Raw genomic sequence first — 20,578 nt, 5'->3', positions numbered from 1 at the left:
TAGCCTTCACCCATAAGTGAATACTAGAATCGGAATTTACCTTAAAACGTCTACGACAAGACAAAGACAAACTCCCGTGCGGTAAAAGGTAGGAACCCTCACTAGAAATAATAACCTCAGAAACAGGTACAGTACGGTAAGCAAGAATTTCCCTAGTTTCAAAGGATTCCAAACCTGCTCTTCCAGCATTGTTACAAGCAACGAAAGCTACAGTTATCCATCCGTTACCCAAACTGGAAGAAGAAGATACTTTCATTAAAGAAAAATTTAACTTCGCACCACAAAATAAAGTAGGTCCATTAAGAAGAAGAAATTGAGAAGCTATAAATAGCACACTGTTCTGTCTAGCGCATTCACTCGGTTTGAGTGAATAGCCACTGAGGCACTGCTTCTTACAATGATGCGTAAATGTTGTTTTCGTCGTCGCCGGCGAATGCTGGTTTACAAATCACTTGTCAATGTGGACGGCACTCTTGGTGCTTCGACATCTTCTGCGAAGGGTAAAAAGAATGAACTAAGAGGGGTAGGTAAAACTTCTCAATTTGTTCTTCTTAATGGACCTACTTTATTTTGTGGTGCGAAGTTAAATTTCTCTATAATGAAAGTTTCTTCTTCTTCCAGTTTGGGTAACGGATGGATAACTGTAGCTTTCGTTGCCTGTAACAATGCAGGAAGAGCAGGTTTGGAATCCTTTGAAACTAGGGAAATTTTAGCATACCGTACTATACCTGTTTCTGAGGAAATCCAATTCTAAATTATTTATTAGCTGATTAATTATATGCTACTGTTTTACAAAACAGATGTTAGCAGGTAAATTTAGAGAACCAAGGAGAATGAAGAACGTCAGATTACCATTCCCTACTTTCCTCTCAAATAAACGGAGTTTATCACTGAACGCCAAATAAACGAGTTTATCACTGAACGCCCTGAGTTTGTCCTGCATGTGTACCATCAATAAATCTTTCCTCTGCAGCGACACATTCAGTTTATTTAGGTGCATCGTTAAATCAGCCAGAAAGGCAAGGTCTGATGTCCATCTTGGTTCTGTGAGCCAAGGTATGTCTTTCCCTTTCAAGTCTAGTAGTAAAGCAATTCCCTCACAAATTGAAAAAAAAATATATATTTTTCTTAAATCAAGTGCCGTAAAATTCAGCTGATCCACCGAACAGTGCAATGGTGAGGTAAATTTCCATACTGAGCTATATCTGCATACTTAGCTTCAAAATCTCGAATAAACCTTCGAAATGACGATGATTAACACCCGGCTTTCGCACAAAATTCATGCACTTCGCCACAATGTCCATTACATGAAGAAGATCCACAGTTTCAGCAAACAATGCCCCCTAATGAATGAAACAGTGTATATCGCAGATTTCCTTTCCAAAGTCATTCTTCAGCTTATTTTGTACGCGAGGGCCTAAACTTTACTGACCCCCAACCATTTATGACGCACCGTCTGTGGTCAAGGAATGGAGGTTTTCCCACGGTGTGTTCATGCAGTCTACGGAGCCACATACGACTGCAAAAAAATCGAGCCCAGCTGTCGTGCAATCCAGTGATACCATACCTATCAGCTCGTCCGTAACTTGCAGTTGCTTGTTCACAGCGCATACAAAAACAGCAAGTTTATTACAGTCAGCTACACCCGTGCTGTCATCGAATGCGAGAGAAAAAAATAAACTGTGGGCTTTCTTTCTGAGTTTCGCCTAAGAAACAGCTTCCTTGTCGAGAGTTCGATGGGACACTGTTTGCTTTGAGAGACAAAGGCCCCAAACAGAATGGTTTGCTAGTCAGTGCTATAATATGAGCTACCTAGTAACTTACACGAATTACAGCTTCCTTTAGGTTTTATGCAGCAACATTTAGCTGAAAAGAATAAATACATGACAGTAGTACAAGACGTTTTTTACAGTTCTAAAAAATCTTCAATCACACTTATTTCAATCTTACATCTCCTGTATGTTGCCCTTCCAACTGGAAACCAGTTCCTAACAAGCATCCCCTTCTTTCGATCTGAATCTGCTGCGTGAAGGCGATTGTAACGTCGCTGTAAACTGAACAGGGTGTCTGGGCTAGAAGCATACACAAACAAATGCTTATAACAAAAGAACCCGACATTTTATGTTGTTGGGTAATCACGCAATCAATAGAGGCACTCTCCAAGATGTCATCCTCACTTCCTCACTTTTATGTACGGCGCTGAGTCGTAATATCGCATGTGCGCGCATGGGCAGTAAGCGAACGTACTCCTGACAGTCAACATGGGGACGCCACAACGAAAGGCGCACCGTGTGCTGTGGTTAGCAGAGTTAAATTCTTTAACACATGTTCAGCGGCGTGCAAAAAGGGAATGGAACATTGATCCCCTCACACGTAAAACCATTTATCAATGGAGCAGAACTCTTCGGGAAACTGTAAGCTTTATTTCAAGTGCTGAAAAACATCCCAAAATGTGAATGAAGAAACCGTGAAACGTGTGCGCGAAATATTCACTAGAAGCCCACATAAATCCATCAGACAAGCAAGTAGTGAACAAGCCGCTCCGCGTTCGACAGTGCACGTCGTTGCGCACAAACGTCTCCAGTTGGCGTGCTCCAATTTTTGCGCCACATTAAGCCTGATTTTGCTGTTGAAATGTTGCATCGCATAGACGAAAACGACGACTATTTCAGTGCAGTGCTGTTCAGTGATGAATAGACCTTCCATGTCTATGGCAAAGTTAACCGACGAACCTGTCGATTATGGCGAAGTGAGACTCTAGGATACGTGATTAAGTACAAAAAGGACTCACCAAAAGTTAATGTGTGGTTGGCATTACATAACGTGGTATGACTTGTCCGTTTTTACGGAGTCTGCAGTGACAGGGCACACCTATCTCGACATGATGGCGAAATATGCAGTCCCACAGATGCCTCCCGGCGTCGTTTTCCATCAGAATGGTGCTTCACTTCACTGTGATAGGGATGATACCATATTTATCCATGAGGTGTCTTCTCAGCATCGGATCGGAAGGTGGGTGTGGGGAAGGGGGGTGGGGAGAGTCCCATTGCTTGGCCTTATCGGCCTCCCGATCTGACTCCGCTGGATTTCAGTTCATGGCGGTTTATAAAGGACAATTTTTACAGAACAAAGGTTTGGCATCTGGTGGATTTTGGACAAACGATGTACGCCGCCATAGAGGCCATAACACCTATCATGCTTATGAACATGTGTCGAGAAGTGGAGTACCGTTTTGATATCTGTCAAGCTACAAACAGTGCCCCAATAAGCACAAAAATGTTTGAGCTCCTGTGTAAAACGTTGGACAAATCAAGTTATAAACCTTAATACAAACAAATGTTTTTGTATACCTATAGCCCGGACATTCTGTATTTTTTTACAGAAACAAGTGTTCTCTGACACGTGAGGCACTGCGGATGTTAGTAAAAAGGTATGTTTCTTCTGACAGATCAGTTAGAGGGCTTCCACAACCAGATATTTTCGTTGGTGTCACAATTACACATTCACTAGAACTAAACAGCTGGAGGGCATCTGTTTACTTGTGCCTGCAAAGTACTAGCGTGCATGACATCAGCTCCCATCACCCTGGAACCATGAGAAATAGAGGCCCTGCAACGAACTTGTGACGCCACATTAGTCAACTTATCTGTCACACTTCTCGAATACTCAGCTCCACACAGGGTCCACAGAAAACCAATATGTAACGGAAAAGCTACCCAATTCTTAACTTTGTTGTATGCTGCATTTAAAGATGCAGTCAAAAATTATTAAACTGTATAATTACTCGCTCCCCTCCAGAGATGTCTGCTAGCACTCGTAAGACCTGCAGTGTCACGTGCTGAGACGTATGTACCATGTCCTGTCTCTCCATTGGACCACGCCATCACCACCACAGCTCTGAGCCGAGGCCATGAGTGCACGTGGACAATCCTGTCTATGGGGCACTTGTTCAAACAGCCTGCCGTATTGCTTCATGTGTAATAAGCTGTGCCTTACAGGATCAGTTTACGTAAGAAAATGAATTTGCCATCTGTGACCTATGTTAGTTAGTTAGTTACGTGTTCCATTGATCGATGGCACGGAAAACCCGTTATGATATGGAACGTGTCAAATGCACAAGAAATGTGCACAGGAAACAAGGTTTTTTTTACATTATAGTGTTATACCTAAATCTTTCTATTATCTATCCCATTCCCTTACATGGCACAAAATGCATATATTATAAATCCTGATTTATTTACTCATATTCAAGAATTCATCCATGGTATAGAAGGAGTTGTCAAGGAGGTATGATTTCTATGTTTATGAAATTATAACTGCTGTCTGTCAGACATTTTATTTCATCACGTAATTTATCAAAAAGTTTTAAAGCAGCATATTTTACCCTTTTCTGTACCAAAGATAGGTTAAGTAAAGGATAGTGTAGGTCTTTCTTTTTTCTGGTATTGTAATCATGAATGTAGCAGTTGATTTTAAACTGGTCCATGTTGTTGAGAAAAAATTTCATTACTGAGTAAATGTACTGCGAAGTAGTTGTAAGAGTTCCTAACCTTTTAAACAGATGACTACAAGATGTGCGCCTATGAACCCCACACATTATTCTAACTACTTTCTGTTGAGCAGTGAATACCTTTTGCCTAAGTGTTGAGTTGCCTCAGAATATTATTCCGTATGACATCAGAGAGTGGAAGTATGCAAAGTATGTTAGCTTACTAATTTCTACATCCTCAAAATTGGCAATTATTCTGATTGCAAAAGTTGCTGAACCTAGTCGCTTTAGGAGATCCAAAATATGACTTTTGCAATTAAGATTCTCATCTATATGTACACCTAAAAACTTAGTATGCTCTGCCCTGGCTACTGACTTCCTTTGATGTGTTATGTTTATTGAAGGAATGGTACTTTTTGCAGCAGAAAATTAGATGTACTGTGCTTTTTCAAAGTTCAGAGCAAGCCCATTCACAGAAAACCAATTAATAACTTTTCCAGAGACCTTATTTGTATAATTTTCTATTGGACTTCTTTTACTGGATTAATAATTATGCTTGTATCATCAGCAAACAGTGTCAGTTCAGCATCTTGTTTCAAGTAAGAAGGGAGGTCATTCACATATATCAAGAACAGGAGGGGACCCATGATCGAACCTTGTGGAACACCTCATGTAATTTCACCCCAGTTAGATGAAGTGACAAACTCCTTTGAATCACTTGAAGCATATAAAGAGACTTTTTGCTTCCTGTTCTATAGATATGACTTAAACCACTCATATGCTGTTCCATTTATACCATAGAATTGCAATTTCTCTAACATAATGTCATGGTTCACACAATCAAATGCTTTCAATAAGCCACAGAATATTCCTACTGGTGACATTTTACTATTTAAAGACTCTATTATGTGGACAGTAAAATTGTATATTGCTGTCTCAGTGGAACAGCATTTCTGAAATCCGAACTATGATTTACTAAGTATCCCATTAGTGAAACTTCCTGGCAGATTAAAACTGTGTGCCAGACCGAGACTCGAACTCGAGACCTTTGCCTTACGCGGGCAAGTGCTCTACCGACTGAACTACCCAAGCACAACTCACGCCACATCCTCACAGCTTTACTTCTGCCAGTACCTCGTCTCCTACCTTCCAAACTCCCATTAGTGTTGAGGTGGCTAACCACTCCTGAGTACATTACTTTCTCAAAGACTTTTGAAACTGCTTTAAGCAAGGATACTGGCCAGTAATTATTGACATCTGTGGTTTCCCCCTTTTTGTAGAGAGGCCTGACAATGGCATACTTTAAACAGTCTGGAAAAATATCCTGAGTCAGTGATGCATTACATATGTGACTCAAAACATCAGCTGTAATTGCTCCACATTGTTTTAATAACTTGTTAGAGATGTCATCTACTCCAACAGAACATTTATTTTTCAAAGATTTAATAATTTTTCTTATTTCACAAGAGGTTGTTAGATGAAACATAATCTGACTAAAATTTTTCAAAACTGACTCTTCCATGTACTGCACGGCTTTTTCTTTTGAACTGTTCTCATCAATTTTTTTCTACTACACTTAAGTAATGATTGTTGAATACATTGGCTACCTGTGTACTGTTAGTTAAGATGGTCTCATTCTCTTTAATAGTAGTACTACCTACCCCAGTGGTTACTTTTCCTGTCTCCCTTCAAACAACTTTCCATATCGATTTGATTTTATTGCTGGAGTTGTTAATTTCTTCTCTAACATACATATTTCTTGATTTCCTTACAACTTTTCTCAGTATGCTACAATAATTTTTATAGCATAAAACTACTTCTGGATCTTTACTAGTTCTTGCTGTCTCATAAAGTTTTATTTTTCTTTTTGAAGACACTTTAATACCTGTAGTAATTCAAGATTTCTTTGAAAAGTTTGTGGTGCTACATTTAGTAATTTTCTTTGGAAAACAATGTTGAAAAAGAGATATAAATTTATCAAGAAATATGCTGCATTTATCAGCAGCATTTGGCTCATTATATACATCTTCCCAGTTTACAGTTCCTAAAATTACTCTGAAGTGATCTATAGAATACTGGGTTGAGCACCCTCACACTTTTACTTAATGGTTTCTGAAGTGTACGCCCTGTTAGGTTTTGTAAGTTAATCAGTTGTGCATCATGGTCAGATCATCCATTTACCACAGGGAAAGCAGGTGTTTGTTCTAAATCCTCTTGCTGTACAAATACATTATCTATTATGTTGCTTGATGACCTGTAAATCTGCGTACTGGTGTGGTAGATAACAATGACACTGTCTCTACGTTGTGTGTCTCAAAGTACCGTATTATATAGTCTTGCCTGTGGTGCTGTAAAATTCTTACAGAAGATAACTGCAAGCACTGCATATTTATGCTCTGTTGTGCTCTGTTACCCCTGAATTAATAGCAAAGAAAGTGAACGGAGCACTTTTTATGAAGCAAATCTTAAGTATCCACATATAGAGATTTGTGACTCATGGTAGAATTTATGACAAAGGAATAACCGCAAGATAATAAATTCGTGAAGAATAAATGTATGGAAAAAGTAATATAATGTCTGGAAAAAGCAACACACATAAGGTTATTCACTGTGGATAAATAGAAAGTATCAGGTCAAACTGTTTAACTTCCCCACCATACTAAAAGCACACCGAAGATTCAAAATAATGTTACTATCTTCAGGAGCACGATCTTATAAGTGAGAGAATCTAATTGTACATCATTTCAAATCGCAGGTGGTTAAATTAGAAATGGATAATGATCACCACACGTTTTTATGCGATCAAAACCGAGAATAAAGCATAATGTTCTCTACACCAAGGTCTAATCTAACATTCAATGCTTTATCTCATAGCACACAGAAATTCAAGCTACTTAAATGCATCCTACATACATGTCATTTGCTGTGATCTAACTGTATTGCACACAGATATCAGCTGAATGTGCCCATTACAAAAGCACAAGACACGTCTAAATCATGTCTATGATGTGTTTCCAGGAATAAGAGTGCTTTGTACATGAGTCATCCAAACCAAAGTACACGCGGCAAGCTCTCTGATTGGTCAGCATCCATCAAAGCTTCTCTGTGTCCCTAAAACAGCCCATAAGTAATAAGATTTGTTTGTCAAATTGGCTCTTATCTATCCATGAGTTTGTGAAACAAGCCTGTAACCTTAGTAACAGAGTTTTTCAATATAATCTCACTTCTGAAGCAGATGATGTTCTCGTTGTGAAGCTGTTTAAGGCTTCTGGGAATGGCTACCAGTGCAGACAAATCATTTCTTGCTTTGACTTCAGCACTGTGTATAATGAAAAGGGAAGAAAGATGCTGGTCCAGGAAATGGTTGAAATTGAGAGAAAAATACGCCCACAAAAATCCACTAAAGAAAATACCACACTTGGAACCTGAATATTACATCATCTTTCTCCAAATGGACTGCCAGATTTCTGGTAACTGTGTTACTTCATCCTCACACTCACAAGTATGAGAAATGTTATTGTCTTATACTTGGTCCTCTAATGACAGTTCATTAAAATGCCATAACGTGGGAACATACGCTTTGTCCATGGAAGCATCGAGCAACGTCGATTTTTCTTTTATTTTATAGCACTCCCATTTGTATATTGTGTGAAGAATACTGATTTTCTTCTAAACATCTTTCTGTGTAATATATGTCTGGGATAGTAGCAACATGTCTACCATTTTTGTAACTGCCAGTGCTATTTTGTTTGATACTTCACCACAGTTCCTGTGGTTGTGAAAACTCACTATACAGAGAGGTAAATTATGAAAGAACTCTTTTTAGCTAAACATTCATAGTGAAACATCGACACAAACAACGTCCACCATCTTGTCAATACTGCCGTCAGTCAAACTTCTCTGAAACACGTTAAATACTCTCTATGATTGACAAACAAGTCAAACGGTGCTGTATACGGTCAAACATTTGACAAACCGTCACACGAAAGAGCGTGTTCCACATGTTTCAGAGAAATTTTGATTGTGCCAGACTTGACAAGAAGGAAGAAGTTGTCAATGTTGAAGTTTCGCCAACTACGTTTAGCTAAAAAAGAGTTTCGTTGTAATTTACCTCATTGTAGTATGAGTTTTCACAACTATGGAAGCTGTAATAAAAACAAAATAGGATAAAAAGAAAATAGTACTGGCAGTTATCAAAATGGTAGAGGTTGCAACTTTCCCCCTTATATTAAGCAGTAAATAGTTAAGAAGGAAATCAGTATTCTACGCACTCCCACTAGTGGAAGTGCAATAAAAAAAAATCTAGTCTCTCTTGTTCTTTCACAGATGATGTATATGTTCCCACGTTGTGGTATTTTAATGACTTGTCACTGGAGAACCAAGTAGAAGAGCAAACATTTTCACGTATTTGTTTTCGTTTTCAATGTGCAGGGAAGTAACCCACTTATTAAAAGAGTGACTGTCCATTTAGAGAAAGTAGATGTAATAATCAGATTCTGAGTGAAATAATTCCTTTAGCAGATTTCCATCGGTACTTTTTTTTCAGTTTCAACCATTCCCTGGACCACCGTCTTGTTATCTTTTTCTTTTTATAAATAGTGCGAAAGTAAATGCAAGAAATGCTTGATCTGCATTGGTACCCATAACTACCAGTACAAAATACTTCAGAACATGACTGACATCTGTTTCAAAATTGAGCAGATACTACCTGTCGATTTCTTTGCAAAGATGTACAGCTCACAGCTCTATACAGAATCAGCTACTGCCGGACTGTCTTCGATTTGACCATGGAGTTCACAAGTAACTTACATATTGGGCATGATTTGAAAGATGCTCATGTGATAGCAGACATCTTTCAAGTAGGCCATTGTACTGGATAGATATGTACACTTGACAGCAAAAAAAGTGGGCCACTGCTAAATGCAACTAACATAACATAGCTGTGTTACAGGTCCTCTGTACGCCGAGACCCCATGGGGTATAGTCGTCTGGGTACCGTAAGAGACTGCTAGAGAAAGCTGCTCGTTACGGCAGTCACTCCAGATGTAAGCTAATATTGCCATGCACGAACATTAGAAAACACATTAGTAGAGATGAGAGACTCCCTAACAGTTGTAAATTAAACTTCATTAAAATAAGTGATGCTTCAGAAGGCACTCATTAAATGTTGTTAGTAATACGAATTTGAACCAATTGTTAACAAAACAAAGCTAGCGTGTCTGATCGACGCTCAACTAGGCGTAAAGAGACATAAAATGTCGAAGTGTTCAGCAGTATCAGTTTACAATGCCGAATGTCCGAACCTGGAAATAAATAACGATAGGCATTTTCATATTTTCGCGGCGCAATGAATGTTCGATAAAATTTCGGACATGCAGTCGCACAAATTTTACTTCTTCCTCTAATATTTCGGCTGTATACCGTCCAGCATTCTTCAGAGTTAGTCGAGGTGATTGACGTTCCAGCACTTGCTCCATCCTTTTAAACTTTGGAACACACCGACCCATACGGATTTACATTTATGTGCAAATTACTGCCACCGTCCTTCGCAGACGATGCATGTACTCTGAATTCTGGTACACAGAGCAGTCTGGAGGACGAGCTTCTACACTTGAGAAGAGTGAAGCCAATGGGTACTACCAACAGGAGATTTATAGGACACTACAAATGAAACCAACAATGAATATAAGTTTTAAGTCCATGGCTTTACTGCCATAAGTGAGAAGCCTACGAGAAAAATAGGACGGATCATCAGCAAACAAAAAGTGAAAAAGATTTTTCGCCCTCCACCAAAGATAGCAGCACTCTTGGGTTCCGTTAAAGATGATTTGGTGCTTCGGAAGCCAGGGATTTACCGTATCCCCTCTGAGTGTGGCCGCTCATGACAGATGAACAGAGCACCGCAGGTACACCCGGCTCTTACAGCCTAATAAATCTGCTGTGGCAGAGCACTGTATTGACACTGAGCACTCTATAGTGTACGATAACGTCGAAATTTTAGCCTCAACTTTATCTTTCTGGGACTCTGTAGTGAAAGAAGCAACCGAAATTCGGTTGGCGACGAATTTAACTTACATATATAGCGGCTTGCGCTTGGACAGATCATGGAATCAGGGCACTTTCTGTAGTGAACTCACAAAGACGTCGCGACGGTGCAGCTCGCTGTGATACATCGATATCACAGTGTGCATCGACCGCGCAGCTATAGATCTAATTCCATGCATACGTTTCAATTCTTTGCCACCAATCAACGTCCGTAGCGCCTTGTGTATCTGTGGCCCCATGTGCAGTGGTGCGGTCCGCAGGTTTAAAAGGATGGAGCAAGTGCTGGAGCGTCAGTCACATTGGCTCACTCTGAAGATGGCTGGGCGGTTGTTGTTATTGTGGTCTTCAGTCCAGAGACTGGTTTGATGCAGCTCCCCATGCTACTCTATCCTGTGCAAGCCCCTTCATCTCCCACTACCTACTGCAACCCACATTCCTTCTGAATCTGCTTAATGTAGTCATCTCTTGGTCTCCCTCTACGATTTTTACCCTCCACACTTCCCTCCAGTACTAAATTGGTGACCCCTTGATGTCTCAGAAGGTGTCCTACCATTTGATCCCCTTCTCTAGTAAAGTTTTTCCCACAAATTCCTCTTCTACCCAATTCTATTCAGTACCTCCTCATTAGTTACGCGATCTACCCATCTGATATTCAGCATTCTTCTGTAGCACCATATTTCGAAAGCTTCTATTCTCTTCTTGTCTAAACTGTTTATTGCCCATGTTTCACTTCCATATATGGCTACACTCCATACAAACACTTTCAGAAAAGACTTCCTGGCACTTAAATCTATATTCGATGTTAACAAATTTCTCTTCTTCAAAAGCGCTTTCCTTGTCATAGCCAATCCACATTTTATAACCTCTCTACTTCGACCATCATCAGTTATTTTACTCCCCAAATAGCAAAACTCATTTACTGCCTTAGGTGTCTCATTTTCTGAAGTAATACCCTATTATCACCTGATTTAATTCGACTACATTCCGTTATCCACGTTTTGTTTTTTGTTTATCTTTACCTTGTATCCTCCTTTCAAGACACTGCCCATTCCGTTCAGCTGCTCTTCCAGGTCCTCTGCTGTCGTCTGCAAATCTCAAAGGTTCTATTTCTTCTCCATGGATTTTAATTCCTACTCCAAATTTTTCTTTTGTTTCCTTTACTGCTTGTGCAATGGACAAACTGAATAACATCGGGCTACAGTACTGTCTCACTCCCTTCCTAACCACTGCTTCTCTTTCATGCCCCTTGACTCTTATAACTGGCCTCTTGTTTCTGTCCAAGTTGTGAATAGCCTTTCGCTCCCTGTATTTTACCCCACATACCTTCAAAATTTTAAAGACACTACTCCAGTCAACATTGTCAAAAGCTTTCTCTAAGTCTACAAATGCTAGAAAGGTAGGTTTGCCTTTCCTTGACCTATCTACTAAGATAAGTATTAGGGTCAATATTGCCTCGCGTTTTCCAGCGTTTCTGAGGAATCCAAACTGATCTTCCCCGAGGTTGTCTTCTATCAGTTTTTCCATTCGCCTGTAAAGAATTCGTGTTTGTATTTCGCAAACGTGACTTATGAAACTCATAGTTCGGTAATTTTCACACCTTCCAACACCTGCTTTCTTTGGGATTGGAATTATTATATTCTTCTTTAACTCTGAAGGTATATTGCCTGTCTCATACATCTTACTCAACAGATGGAAGAGTTTTGTCAAGGCTGGCTCTCCCAAGGCTATCAGTAGTTCTAATGCGACGTTGTCTACTCCTGGGGCCTTGTTTCCACTTAGGTCTTTCAGTGCTCTGTCAAATTCATCACTCAGTATCACATCTCCCATTTCATTTTCATCTACGTCCTCTTCCATTTCCACAATATTGCCCTCAAGTCATCGCCCTTGTATAGACCCTCTATATACTCCTTCCACCTTTCTGCTTTCCTTTCTTTGCGTAGGACAGATTTTCCATCTGAGCTCTTGCTATTCATACAGGTGGTTCTCTTTTCTCCAAAGGTCTCTTTAATTTTCTTGTAGGCAGTATGTACTGTATATTCCCCTAGTGATACATGCTTGTACATCCTTACATTTGTTCTCTAACCATCCCTGCTTAGGTATTCTGCACTTCCTGTCAATCATTTTTGAGACGTTTATATTCCTTTAGGCTTGCTTCATTTACTGCATTTTTATACTTACTACTTTCATCGATTAAATTCAATATCTCTTCTGTTACACAAGGATTTCTAGTGGCCCTCGTCTTTTTACCTATTCGATCCTCTGCTGCCTTCACTATTCCATCTCTCAAAGCTACCCATTCTTCTTCTACTGTATTTCTTTCCCCTGATCTTGTCAATCGTTCCCTAATACTCTCCCTCAAACCCCCTACAACCACTGTTTCTTTCAGTTTATCCAGGTCCTTTCTCCTTAAATTCCTAACTTTTTACAGTTTCTTCCGTTTTTATCTACGGTTCATAACCAATAGATTGTGGTCAGAGTCCACATCTGCCCCTGGAAATGTCTTACAATTTAAAACCTGGTTCCTAAATGTCTGTCTTGCCAAAATTTAATCTATCTGGAACCTTCCAGTGTCTCCAGGTCTCTTCCACATGCACAACCTTCTTTCATGATTCTTAAACCAAGTGTTAACTATGATTACGTTATGCTCTGTGCAAAATTCGACAAGGTGGCTTCCCCTTTCATTCCTTACCGCAAGCCATATTCACCTACTACGTTTCCTTCTCTTCATTTTCCTACAATCGCGTTTTAATCCTCCACGACTACTAAATTTTCGTCTCCCTTAACTAACTGAATAATTTCTTTTATCGCATCATACATTTCCTCAATTTCTTCATCATCTGCAGAGCTAGTTGCCATATAAACTTGTACTACTGTGGTAGGCGTGGGATTCGTGTCTATCTTGGCTACAATAATCCGTTCACTATGCTGTTCGTAGTAGCCTATCGCGTTCCTATTTTGTTATTCATTATTAAACCCACTCCTATATTACCGTTATTTGATTTTGTATTTATGACTCTATATTCACCTGACCAGAAGTCTCGTTCCTCCTGCCACCGAACTTCACTAATTCACACATATCTAACGCCAACCTATAAATTTTCCCTTTTTACATTTTCTAACTTACTTACCCGATTAAGGGATCTGACATAACACGCTGCGATCCGTAGAACGCCAGTTTTCTTTCTCCTGATAACGACGTCCTCCTGAGAAGTCTCCGTCCGGAGATCCGAATAGGGGACTATTTTACCTCCGTAATATTTTACCCAAGATGATGCCGTCATCATTTAGCCATACAGTAAGGCTGCCTGCACTAGGGAAAATTACGCCTGTAGTTGCCCCTTACTTTCAACCGTTCGCAGTACCAGCACAGCAAGGCCTTTTTGGTTGGTGTTACAAGGCCGTATCAGTCAATCATCCAGACCGTTGCCCCTGCAACTACTGAAGAGGCTGCTGCCCCTCTTCAGGAGCCAGACGTTTCTCTGGCCTCTCAGCATATATCCCCTCATTGTGGTCGCTCTGTATCGCTGAGGCACGCAAGCCTCCCCAGCAGCGGCAAGGTCCATGATTCTTATGGGGAGCTGGGCGGTATACGACCAAAATATTAGAAAAGAAGTGAAATTTATGCGGCTGTACGCCCGAAATTTTATGGAACAAATGAAGATACGTTTAGCACTGCACCGGGAACCGCATGAAGCTTATTTTGCCCCTGAGAAGCAACCACAAAAGGTATATAATAAACTGAAATGCACAAGTGTGAAACGCCATGAAGTAAAGTTGAGGTGATAGACAGGACGTAGAACCCAATACCTACATGAATTGTTTACTAAGCACAATCAGATGTCAGATATTAATATGTTCACCAAGAGTGTGATATTGGAACCTGAAACGACGATACAAATCATTTTTACCTGTCAGGGATTCGAACCCGACATCTTTCGTTACTGTCGTATAGCTACAAATAGACATATAATACTTATTGTTTCTTCGCCAGTAGCGAGATGTGCACATGCTGAGCTAGAGGTAACGCAATGAATATTTCTGTGCTGTCTGGAACAACAACCCCGCGCACATCGTCATTGTTGACCACAGAAAAAGAGGTGTCAACTATCAAATTCTCTTTCACTTGTAGTTAGGATTGCGCCGTTCGTAGAGGCGTCATGGAATCATCAGAAAACTGCGAAATAATGTGAGAGAATCATCTTGAATGGTTCAAATACAGATAAAAAATGGTATCGGAGCATGAATGCCAGTCCAGGGAAACTATTTTCAAATTCTCAGGGTCACTTAAAATAAGAAATGAAGGTTCTATGACAGTACATGACGACTGGTTCATGAGCTAAGATAACGTTACTAGTTTAAGAAAGCTTAGTAGAGAGTTTCTGCAAGCAGTAACTTCCACATCTGACAGCCAAAACTAACCTACCTCTGCTCCAATCAGCAGCGAATGGACATGTTTAAAGTTGATTTGGAACCACGGCACAGTCCTGCGCTCTTTAATCGGCAGTACTGGCTGTGAAGATGGTATGTTTCTGGCTGTTAACAACTGTTTCCCCCCAGACGGAATCGAACCCACACCAAAGCCATTACAAGCTAGCCTCAGTCCAACCAGCCACCCAATTTCACAAGTATGAGGGTCACTCCAAAAGAAATGCACACTTTTTTTTAATCCATCTTTTATTCTACACATTTGAAAGTTTTACAGCGTGTAGATACATCCTTTAGGAACAATATTTCATTTCTCCACATAGTTTCCATCCCTCTCAACAGCCTTACGTCATCTTGGGACCAGCGCCTGTACACCCGCACGGTAAAATTCTGAACCAACCTGCTGGAGCCACTGTTTGACAGTGTGCACAAGGGAGTCATCATCTTCAAACCCTGTTCCACGAAGAGAGTCTTTCAGTTTCCCAAAGCGATGATAGTCCCATGGAGCCAGGTCAGGAATGTAAGGCGGGTGTTTCTGTGTTGTCCATCCGAGTTTTATGATCGCTTCCATGGTTTTTTGACTGACATGTGGCCGTGCATTGTCGTCCAACAGCAAAATATCCTGCTTTGCCGATGTGGTCGAACAAGACTCAGTCGAGCTTGAAGTTTCTTCAGTGTCGTCACATATGCATCAGAATTTATGGTGGTTCCACTTGGCACGATGTCCACAAGCAAGAGTCCTTCACAATCGAAAAACACCATAGCCATAAGTTTTCCAGCAGAAGGTGTGGTTTTGAATTTTTTTTCTTGGTTGAATTTGCATGATGCCACTCCATTGATTGCCTCTTTGTCTCTGGTGAAAAATGATGGAGCCATGTATCTTCACCTGTCACAATTCTTCCAAGAAATTCATCTCCACCATTCTTGTACTGTTCCAAAGTTCGCTGCATACCGTTTTTCTTGTTTCTTTGTGAGCCACTGTCAACATCCTTGGAACCCACCTGGCACAAACCTTTTTTAATGTCAACACTTTCAGTATTCTGCAAACACTACCTTCACCTATCCCAACGTAGCGTGACAATTCGTTCACTGTGATGAGTCTGTCAGCAGTCACTAATTCGTTAACTCTCCACACATTGTCTGGAGTGTGTGCACTACGAGGTCTGCCACTGCGAGGATAATCCTCAATATTGCCGTGCCCGCTTTCATCCCGTAACCTGCTTGCCCACAGACTAACTGTACTGCGATCGTCAGCAGCATCTCCATACACCTTTTTCAACCTCTTGTGGATGTTTCTCACTGTCTCGTTTTCACAGCACAGGGATTCTAGGACAGCACGTTGCTTCTGACGAACGTCAAGTGTAGCAGCCATCTTGAAGACATGATGTGACGGCGCCACTCACGGGAACAGGTTGAACTATGTTTAAAAACAAGCAGGAAGGATATATCTACACACTGTAAAACTCTCACACATGCAGAATGAAAATTGTATTTTTACAAAAATAGTGTGCATTTCTTTTGGAGTGACCCTCATATGTTCTTTATACCTAATTTCGAAATTCCTGTCTGTCATCCCCAGATGCAGCTTTACTGTATGATTACATGATGATGGCGTCCTCTTGGGTAAAATATTCCGGAGGTAAAGTAGTCCCCCATTCGGATCTCCGGGCGGGGACTACTCAAGAGGATGTCGTTATCAGGAGAAAGAAAACTGGCGTTCTACGGATCGGAGCGTGGAATGTCAGATCCCTTAATCGGGCAGGTAGGTTAGAAAATTTAAAAAGGGAAATGGATAGGTTGAAGTTAGATATAGTGGGAATTAGTGAAGTTCGGTGGCAGGAGGAACAAGACTTCTGGTCAGGTGACTACAGGGTTATAAACACAAAATCAAATAGGGGTAATGCAGGAGTAGGTTTAATAATAAATAAGAAAATAGGAATGCGGGTAAGCTACTACAAACAGCATAGTGAACGCATTATTGTGGCCAAGATAGATGCGAAGCCCACACCTACTACAGTAGTACAAGTTTATATGCCAACTAGCTCTGCAGATGACGAAGAAATTGAAGAAATGTATGATGAAATAAAAGAAATTATTCAGATTGTGAAGGGAGACGAAAATTTAATAGTCATGGGTGACTGGAATTCGAGTGTAGGAAAAGGGAGAGAAGGAAACATAGTAGGTGAATATGGATTGGGGGACAGAAATGAAAGAGGAAGCCGCCTGGTAGAATTTTGCACAGAGCACAACATAATCATAACTAACACTTGGTTTAAGAATCATGAAAGAAGGTTGTATACATGGAAGAACCCTGGAGATACTAAAAGGTATCAGATAGATTATATAATGGTAAGACAGAGATTTAGGAACCAGGTTTTAAATTGTAAGACATTTCCAGGGGCAGATGTGGACTCTGACCACAATCTATTGGTTATGACCTGTAGATTAAAACTGAAGAAACTGCAAAAAGGTGGGAATTTAAGGAGATGGGACCTGGATAAACTAAAAGAACCGGAGGTTGTACAGAGATTCAGGGAGAGCATAAGGAAGCAATTGACAGGAATGGGGGAAATAAATACAGTAGAAGAAGAATGGGTAGCTTTGAGGGATGAAGTAGTGAAGGCAGCAGAGGATCAAGTAGGTAAAAAGACGAGGGCTAGTAGAAATCCTTGGGTAACAGAAGAAATATTGAATTTAATTGATGAAAGGAGAAAATATAAAAATGCAGTAAGCGAAACAGGCAAAAAGGAATACAAACGTCTCAAAAATGGGATCGACAGGAAGTGCAAAATGGCTAAGCAGGGATGGCTAGAGGACAAATGTAAGGATGTAGAGGCCTATCTCACTAGGGGTAAGATAGATACCGCCTACAGGAAAATTAAAGAGACTTTTGGAGATAAGAGAACGACTTGTATGAATATCAAGAGCTCAGATGGAAACCCAGTTCTAACCAAAGAAGGGAAAGCAGAAAGGTGGAAGGAGTATATAGAGGGTCTATACAAGGGCGATGTACTTGAGGACAATATTATGGAAATGGAAGAGGATGTAGATGAAGATGAAGTGGGAGATATGATACTGCGTGAAGAGTTTGACAGAGCACTGAAAGACCTGAGTCCAAACAAGGCCCCCGGAGTAGACAATATTCCATTGGAACTACTGACGGCCGTGGGAGAGCCAGTCCTGACAAAACTCTACCATCTGGTGAGCAAGATGTATGAAACAGGCGAAATACCCTCAGACTTCAAGAAGAATATAATAATTCCAATCCCAAAGAAAGCAGGTGTTGACAGATGTGAAAATTACCGAACTATCAGCTTAATAAGTCACAGCTGCAAAATACTAACACGAATTCTTTACAGACGAATGGAAAAACTAGTAGAAGCCAACCTCGGGGAAGATCAGTTTGGATTCCGTAGAAACACTGGAACACGTGAGGCAATACTGACCTTACGACTTATCTTAGAAGAAAGATTAAGGAAAGGCAAACCTACGTTTCTAGCATTTGTAGACTTAGAGAAAGCTTTTGACAATGTTGACTGGAATACTCTCTTTCAAATTCTAAAGGTATCAGGGGTAAAATACAGGGAGCGAAAGGCTATTTACAATTTGTACAGAAACCAGATGGCAGTTATAAGAGTCGAGGAACATGAAAGGGAAGCAGTGGTTGGGAAGGGAGTAAGACAGGGTTGTAGCCTCTCCCCGATGTTGTTCAATCTGTATATTGAGCAAGCAGTAAAGGAAACAAAAGAAAAATTCGGAGTAGGTATTAAAATTCATGGAGAAGAAATAAAAACTTTGAGGTTCGCCGATGACATTGTAATTCTGTCAGAGACAGCAAAGGACTTGGAAGAGCAGTTGAATGGAATGGACAGTGTCTTGAAAGGAGGATATAAGATGAACATCAACAAAAGCAAAACAAGGATAATGGAATGTAGTCTAATTAAGTCGGGTGATGCTGAGGGAATTAGATTAGGAAATGAGGCACTTAAAGTAGTAAAGGAGTTTTGCTATTTGGGGAGCAAAATAACTGTTGATGGTCGAAGTAGAGAGGATATAAAATGTAGGCTGGCAATGGCAAGGAAAGCGTTTCTGAAGAAGAGAAATTTGTTAACATCCAGTATTGATTTAAGTGTCAGGAAGTCATTTCTGAAAGTATTCGTATGGAGTGTAGCCATGTATGGAAGTGAAACATGGACGATAAATAGTTTGGACAGGAAGAGAATAGAAGCTTTCGAAATGTGGTGCTACAGAAGAATGCTGAAGATTAGATGGGTAGATCACATAACTAATGAGGAAGTATTGAATAGGATTGGGGAGAAGAGAAGTTTGTGGCACAACTTGACCAGAAGAAGGGATCGGTTGGTAGGACATGTTCTGAGGCATCAAGGGATCACCAATTAATATTGGAGGGCAGCGTGGAGGGTAAAAATCGTAGAGGGAGACCAAGAGATGAATACACTAAGCAGATTCAGAAGGATGTAGGTTGCAGTAGGTACTGGGAGATGAAAAAGCTTGCACAGGATAGAGTAGCATGGTGAGCTGCATCAAACCAGTCTCAGGACTGAAGACCACAACAACAACAACATCCCCAGATATACTGACACACATTCTTGGCATTCTAACTGGTATATAACTCCACTTTGGTTTTTAGCTGGTTTATCTGCTGCTATTAGTAAATGTGACGGGAGTGCTTTCTTGTTCTGTAAGCATTGTGTAATCCCTGTTTCTTTACTATATTTGCAATCCTATGTATTGATTTGTATTTGTGTGTTAAAATGTACCATTTCTTTGTGTTATTAATGTCATGAGCGTTACATTTAAACAATACATTCTCGTTTAATTTCTGCTTTTTTTTACTGTCCTCTATCATTTCTCTCAAAACCTGTGAGACCATATTCTTTTATATCACCTTACTTGTAATCTATTTTTCGTTCTGAAGACGTTCCTTCCTTTTCTCTCTGTCCTAATATAAAACGAACTGTGACACGCTTGTAAGTAAATAATACGTTGCAAGCTTTTCCCTTTTTTCAAACGGCTGTGGAAATAACACGACTGGTCAGTATGACGTCAAATTGCAATGGAAAAAACTAGCTTTCTTGGCGGTTGATCAGTAAGGCCGAGAAAGGGTGGAGATTAGAAGACGTGTGGTAGGCGTGTTTGCCAACCAAGTTCCTTGGTGCTAACTTCCAGATCGCATTTGTTACTCTCCGATTACAAGGCATCTCATTTGTTGACAACAAGTGTCAACTGCGAAGGAAAAATCCCTGTAAAGCAGTTCATAACACAAAACATCTTTGTACCAACAGGAAATAATCAATAACAATATATTTTGTGGACATATATAGGCCATCGTTTGAGATAATGTTTGTTATGGCTTACCCACTATTTTCCTGTTATGAAGCTACTATATAGTAATTCAAATCAGCATCAGGCTACACTGATTTAGGTTTATGGTGACCTCCTTAATTCTATTACGGAAAATGCCAGGATCAATTCTTTGATGGGGCACAGATGACTTCCTTCCCCATCCTTCCCAGTTCAAGATTCTGCTTTGCGTCTAATCGTCTAATCTAATCTTTTAATGTCAATATGGCTACTGAAGGTAAGTGTCGCAAGAAG

Source organism: Schistocerca piceifrons, chromosome 1 (assembly GCF_021461385.2).
Source record: "Schistocerca piceifrons isolate TAMUIC-IGC-003096 chromosome 1, iqSchPice1.1, whole genome shotgun sequence".
Lineage (NCBI taxonomy): Eukaryota > Metazoa > Arthropoda > Insecta > Orthoptera > Acrididae > Schistocerca > Schistocerca piceifrons.
This window is presented reverse-complemented; position numbering follows the sequence as displayed.